Source organism: Camellia sinensis, chromosome 3 (genome assembly GCF_055761805.1).
Source record: "Camellia sinensis isolate YWXY chromosome 3, ASM5576180v1, whole genome shotgun sequence".
Taxonomy (NCBI): domain Eukaryota; kingdom Viridiplantae; phylum Streptophyta; class Magnoliopsida; order Ericales; family Theaceae; genus Camellia; species Camellia sinensis.
The window spans coordinates 182743834-182750881 of record NC_138963.1 but is presented as its reverse complement, the minus strand read 5'-3'; the positions used below and the strand labels follow the sequence as shown (position 1 = coordinate 182750881).

At 32.8% G+C, this 7048-nt stretch overlaps 1 long non-coding RNA gene across 10 annotated transcripts; it reads left to right on the top strand.

Moving 5' to 3' along the window:
* Nucleotides 1-392: 392 nt before the first annotated feature.
* LOC145822973 (uncharacterized) lies at nt 393-6123 on the top strand. 10 transcript variants are annotated; one of them, XR_014364918.1, is made up of 11 exons: nt 394-843; nt 1552-1627; nt 2468-2976; nt 3055-3117; nt 3212-3288; nt 3539-3616; nt 3796-3858; nt 4450-4498; nt 4603-4749; nt 5647-5738; nt 5844-6123. It is a non-coding gene; the product is annotated as an uncharacterized LOC145822973 (long non-coding RNA). The 10 variants fall into 10 exon arrangements; XR_014364919.1 differs by lacking the exon at nt 3212-3288 and having other exon boundaries at nt 395-843; XR_014364912.1 differs by having other exon boundaries at nt 395-843; nt 3212-3616.
* The last annotated feature ends 925 nt before the right edge of the window (nt 6124-7048 follow it).

The window sequence follows — 7048 nt, the reverse complement described above, 5'->3', positions numbered from 1 at the left end:
TTGAATCAATTTAATTTTTAATTACGGATCCATTTGGGAGTTTAATTAAATATTCGATTCAGTTTAGTAGAATTGAGATTCGATTAATTAGGTCTGAATTGGAGTTAATTAGGTTAATTAAATTATGAGGATTGAGAATTGTGATTATTACGAATTAAATTTATTTATGGGGTGTCCAATTTGAATATGTAATTTATTGACGAAAATTTGGAGTCTGATTAGAAATTGAAGGCCTAAATGGTTTGAGAAATCAAAATTGATGAGGACAATAAGTTTAATTTAATATTTGGAGCCTTTTGGGAGTTTGATTAAAAAAAAAACTGATTCAAATTAATAAATTTAAATATTATTAATTGGGCTCTAAAGGAAGTCAGATTAGACTTAGAAGTCAGATTAGACTAATTAAATTAAGTGGGATTTGGGATTAGTCATGATTGATTTAATTATGTGTTAATCAAGATTTATTAAGACTAAGTGTTGCTTAGTTAAATTAATTTTGATCATACAGTAAATTGTAGAATAATCTAGAATTGGGTGTGTTTGGGGGTGCGTGTGTGTGTTGAGAAAATCTGGATGTGAAAAGAAGGCTGTGTGTGTTTGTTCATTGTTTATACGTTGTATTAGATAGAGCCCATTGAATTCATTCTTTGACATTCAGGAAGAGAGCTTGAGCCGTAAAGAGAGAAAGGCCCAGAGAGAGAGAGAGAGAGAGAGAAAGAGAGAGAGAGAGAAAGAAGGAAGGAAGGAACTCAAGGCTTGAGAATTGAAGGAAGAACAAAGGAGAAGAGGGTTTTGTGGGATACCAAGAGTCAAGCAAAAAAATTGTGGAAAAATCATCATAAGGTAAGAAATTTCATCTTTTTTTAGTATAGTTAAAATAATCTAGACATAAATTGATTCAAGATGGATTTTTAGAGGATTAAAAATGAAGATTTGAAGATTAATTATTTAAATTGGGTTTTACATATTTTGAGTTAAAGATGATGAAAATTTTCTATTTTAGATCTATTACGATTTGGGTTTGATTGTTGAGTTTTATACTCTCAATCAGTTTCTATGAGTGTTTTACATGTAGAAAAATGATCAATTTGATGGTTGTTTTGGAGATTAAGATTTGGGTTAATCTAGGGTTTGAATGCGATGTAAAAATTGGGGATTTTGGTGTTAGGAAATTTATATGTTGAAATTGACTTGATAAATGGTAGATTGGGTATCTCTATGTTCTATGGAGGAATTTTATAAATGATTGAAGTGGTTTTACTTAAGTTGTTGAGTTTATGAAAATGTTGATTTTTGACTTTTGTAGTTAATTGATGGTGGTATTGTGCATATAAATTGATTGGATATTTAAAAAGTTTATTAACTCAAAAAAATGTACAAAGGATGGGTGTTGTGGAGATTGGATAAGAAGTTTGTTTGGGTGACTTGAAGTTGGAGGAGTTCTTTAGCTTGTCATTCCATAGCATGTCTTATTTAGGATAAATTTTGTAGATGTTGTAATTTTCATTGAAAGCTTTTCCTTAATTTTAGATCCTATTTACCAATTGTTAGGATTGGAGGGAGGCGTCTCTACACCTCTTGGGAATTAATTCGTAGAGTTTCAATCTATGCTTTTGCTAATTTGGAGGTGAGTATACTTACCATGGAAATTACCTTACCTCTATCTTTATTACAAAGTTTGAAAATAATTTTTTGAATTAAAGGAAATGAATGATACATTTCATCATGATATATGTATAAAAAGAAAATCTATAAATTTATTGAGGCCAAGGGTTGAGTTTTAATAAAGATATGATTTCATTTGTATAATGAAGCATTAATTTTTTTTTATGAGAATTTATTTAAGTTGAGTCGTTCAAATTTTATGATGATGGTGATTGAATGACAGTGAAATGTTATGTGAGGGTATTTATTTTATTGATCATATAACCGAATATAGCCTTTGGGGCCACAAGGGCCAAAATGCTTTGGGGTCCTGGGGACCGAAATGTTTTAAGGACCATAAGGGTCGTTGTATGTATAAGGGGTCCCGGGGACCGAAACATTGAAACGAGAATTGAAGTGCTACGATGACATGAGCTATGTTCCTATGGTTATGTTTTGGGTAACGGTACCGTCACCACCTAAGTCGCGAGGTAACGCGACCCTAAGGCTATGTAGTGGATTGTATGATGGACAGGAAATCTTAATGTATTGAAAAGTTATATTTTTGTTTTCTTTCATTACCCAAATGTATTTTTTCTTTTTGCCTTATGAGATTCCTTGGAAAAATCTTGATAACGTTTTAACAAAATTGTATTTCATCATTTTTATTTTTATTTTTATTTTGTATAAATTTAAGTCCAATTAAGCTCTTATGTTTAGGATCTTTATTTTGAACCCTATTGGTAGGAGCAAGTTTTATAACTCCATGGTATTGGTATACTCATTGGGCTTTAGCTCAGTCTTTTAAATAATTTTTTTTCAGATTCATAGACTTTTGTGTGGCTCGCCTCAACTTAGAAGACTAAAATTTTTTTGAAGGATCACAGGTGGGCATCTTGTTGTTGAGGTTTTGCTTAGGGTCATTCTAGGATGTAAGCTTACCCTTTTTTTTATGAAGGAGGTTGATTGTAAATATTGCTTATGAAGTTGGATGTATTGATGGATTCGTGATTAGTATGTATTATATTTTTTTTTTGGAGGAAATGCTTGGGAACTATCTTGTAGCATGATAATACTTTTTTTTGTCTTTGAATAGATTATCTCATATATGTTAAGCAATTGAAAGGTCTTATGCACTTTTGGTGATGTGGTGATGTGATGTAAGAATTATACAGGAATTGTGGTGTAAATGTGTTATAGCGTTTGAGGTGCACCCTCTTGGCAGGGTTTTGCCTTGCCAAGATTGGGTCGTTACAAGATGAGCAGACAGTTCATAGTCTCAATGGATGCAGAGTGACTGATCAAATTTTGCGTTTGGTCCCAAATATTCAGGTTGTTATTGAATATTTTTGTTCATAAATTTGGCTTTTTGTATGTGTTGCTGATTGTGTTTATTTTTGTCATGGTCAGAGCTTTCGTACTACACTGAGATGTGTGACACTCTGGGCAAAGCGACGTGGGGTTTATTCAAATGTGAGGATGCTCTTTCATTCTTAATGTTTCTTTGTTCTTGCTGCTGTGTCTCATTTCTGACTACATATGCTGTGTGATTCTCTGTCACAATCAGGTTTCAAGGTTTCTTGGTGATATCAATTGGGCGTTACTTGTTGCTCGTATATGCCAACGTTACACATGGTGTATCATGTACATTGATGAATAAATTTCATTAAATATTATTATAATTAGTGATGTGTAAAATATGTGGTGCATCTGCCATCACTGGGGTTTCTCTAGCCGACGGAAAAAAAAGCACATCAATTATTGAGATTTATTCCTCGGATGCGCTAACATGATACATATTCATTGTAGTACTTGATTCTGTTCTTATCATGTGTTGGTTGGATCTCATTTTTTTTAATTGTTGAGATTTACTAATATGTTATTGCTTGTTTAGGTCTCCGATAATTTACTTCATGATGCTAGTAGCAATCAAGAAACTTTAATCTTTTGTTCTCAAACCCTCAGAAGCAAGGTAATCTGATTCTCCTGCTATTCATTATCTGTGCATTTGTGATTTGTACCAAAGGTTACTGCTATATAATGCTATTCACCTGTGAATATGTCTTTTGATTTGCATTTATTATAGGTTTTGGTATATCAAGGCAGCCTTTCTTTTCACATATCATAGTGCATTTTGCTTGTGATGGACAGGTACAATGAGATTTTGAAGAGCTGCCTTCTGAATCTTTTCGCCCGTTACGGGATTTATTAAATGTAAGAATATTTATAGGTTTTACACTTTTATGAGGTTCTCATTCAAAATTTGGCATGAGTTATCATATGATTTGTTGGTAGTGCCATTTCTATCTATAATTTCATTGTTTACTGGGGGAGCCTTGGGATCTACATGTTTGCTAATTGAAAGGGGCAAATGCTATACCATAGTTAGTGGGAACTGAAAGTTATGCTTTACATAGATTCTTTATAAGCTTAGCTTGTTCTTCCATCCTTTTCTTTCTTGATAAATCTGCAACAGTGTTCTTTCTTATGCACTATAAAGACGTGTGAGGATTGCAGATGGGCAGTTTGTAACTTTGTATTTTGAATCCTAATATCTTGAACAAGATCCTGCAATCTGAAAAAAAATACGCCAACGTTGGTGTACCTAGTGCCCCCTTTCCCTCACTGTTTCTTTCCCTAATTTTCCACTGTTCGTAGTGTAAATAAGTTTTGTCTATATGCTGCTGTTTCTGTTTAGTGCATGTAAACTTGTTTCTTGCAATTGTGTGCATATGTTGATTCATGTTTGTGATGCAAAAGAGTTTCTTTGACTGATTACCAGCCTTTACATGGTTGTAAATGCAGAGCTTATTGAAAACATTTCACAAAGGCCCCCCCTAAAGTTAGAACCCAGGTATTGTTGTTTTCTCTGTACAACCACTTACACTCTTGTGCGCGCACACACAACTTGGAATGTAAATACAAAGATATGTCCAGCTAAAATTTGTCACCTTTTAGATTAGCCTTGCTGTGGCTGCATTGGCTGTTCATGTTCCTGCTAAAGATTGGGGTGATGGTGGCATTGTAAATTGGCTTAGAGATGAGATGAATTCTCACCACAAATGCATACCAAGATTCCTCGAGCTACTAAGAGTTTTGCCTGAGGTATACTCAATTCTGTTCAGAAGAAATATTTAATTTGAAATCAAGCTTTGTCTGTCGATGAGATCATAAAAGGGATGGCGTCATTGGGCCTTAGGTAGATATGTTATTGGGTGCTACTACTTATCTTGGGGATTTGACTGTGGCTTAAAGAACTCATTTTGGAACAAAATAAACTTCAAGTTAGGAAATTGTGTAAATGAGAAGTTTGGCAATGCTGATGCATATGTGCACTTCAAACTGTCTTTGAAACAAATTTAATACCTATGATGTTTCATGTTAAGATGTTTTTTTTGTGTCCCCACATGTCTAATGTGTCCAATTCCTCCAGCTTATCCGACATGTGTTCAGGGCATGTTCATGTCTAACAAGTGTCCGACATCGTGACCGCCATAGCGGTGTCCATGCTTCATAGGCTAAGAAGCACGACATAAACACTACACAGATGTGTCGACAGGAATATTATCAGACAATGTCGGACATGACACGTGGATGACACACAAAAATATATAGATTTGAATATTTATTATATATTATATATAGTGTAAGCAATTATTATATGTTATGTATATGAATATTTAATTATTTTTTTACAACAAAATGCGATGCAACACTAATTTTCAAAGTCTGAAGGATGAGAATAGGCATAAATTTATATATATATTTTTTTATCATTATATTCCAAATTATTTTATTCTCTCTCTCTCTCTCTCTCTCTCTCTCTATGCATATGTCTGTGTTACTCTTGGGAAACTGAAAGCTTTGTGATTGGGTATTTTTGGCTATTCATGTGGATGTTCTAAATTCTTATGTGATTATGATATCCATTTTGCACAACTTCCCCACCCTAGTTTACATGATAGAACTCTCATAACTGGTTTGAATATCTGTTTGTTTCAGGATCCCTGCTTCTACACTTGCTTCTCACCCATTGGTGCTAACAGCTCTCTCTAGCTTGAATTCTGATATCCTTTCAGAGGCATCCGTGAATGGTACAATGATTGACACAAACTAATTTTTATATATGGTCGCACTATGATAGATTTTTCAACCATTCAAGTTTAATGAAGTTGTGTTAATGGAATTGGATGATTCAGTTATATAATCATCATTTTGGTGAAGATGATTGATGACTTGATGAAGCTGAAGAGAGCTGTGGATGAAGTTATTTTCAGAGAATTTGGAGAGCACACTGAATATTATTATTTTTATGATTTTGTATTGTCATATTGTATTTAAAGGGGTTTTATAAGTTTTATAAGTTTTTTCATTTTTTAATATATGTAAGCACAGATAATTTTTTTTATTTAATTTTTTTGTATATAGTTTTGAATATTTAATTTCCATTTATGAAATATATGACGTTATTCTATTCAATATGTGGTTATGATTCAAAATATAGTATATAGTGTGTATTACATTATTCAAATGTGCATACAAAAATAATATTGATTATTTTTCAAATATGTAGCACATTTTTTTTATCACAGATTTTATTAGTTATTAATCACACTTAAAAGATGTGATGTAAATATTTTTAATCACACTTAAAAGGTGTGATCTAAATGTTATTAATCACACTTAAAAAGTGTGATTAAAAATGATCCTTTTTAATCACACTTCCAAAGATCACACTTAAAAGGTGTGATCAAAATATTTTTAATCACACTTAAAAGGTGTGATCTAAAGTTTTTAATCACACTTAAAAGGTGTGAACTAAAGTTTTTAATCACACTTAAAAGGTGTGATCTACATATTTTTAACCACACTTAAAAGGTGTGATCTAAATATTTTTAATCACACTCAAAAGGTGTGATCTAAATGTTTTTAACCACACTTAAAAAGTGTGATCTAAATATTATTAATCACACTTAAAAGGTGTGATGAAAGCATTTTTTAATGACACTTAAAAAGTGTGATTAAAAATGACCATTTTTAATCACACTCCTAAAGACCACACTTTAATAAAACTTAAAAGGTGTGATTAAAAAACATACATCACACCAAAAAAGTGTGATCTTTATCTATATTTGTAGTAGTGTTGATTATCTCCTTTGATGAAGAATCAGTAGAAGCTGATATTGAGCTTCTTCCAACGCACCAGCTGCACTAAAAGACCAGCACGATCCACACGAACCTTGATCTTTGACGTCCTCCATGCCTGACATATTGCCCTTGCAGCAACCCGATGTACAGAGCGAGATCAAACGGAGCTCTCGAATTCACACCTGCCAGATTTCGGGGAAACTGCAGATCCTTGCCTTCTCCTCATCTTGATTATTTTTTATTGATCTCCTCTTTC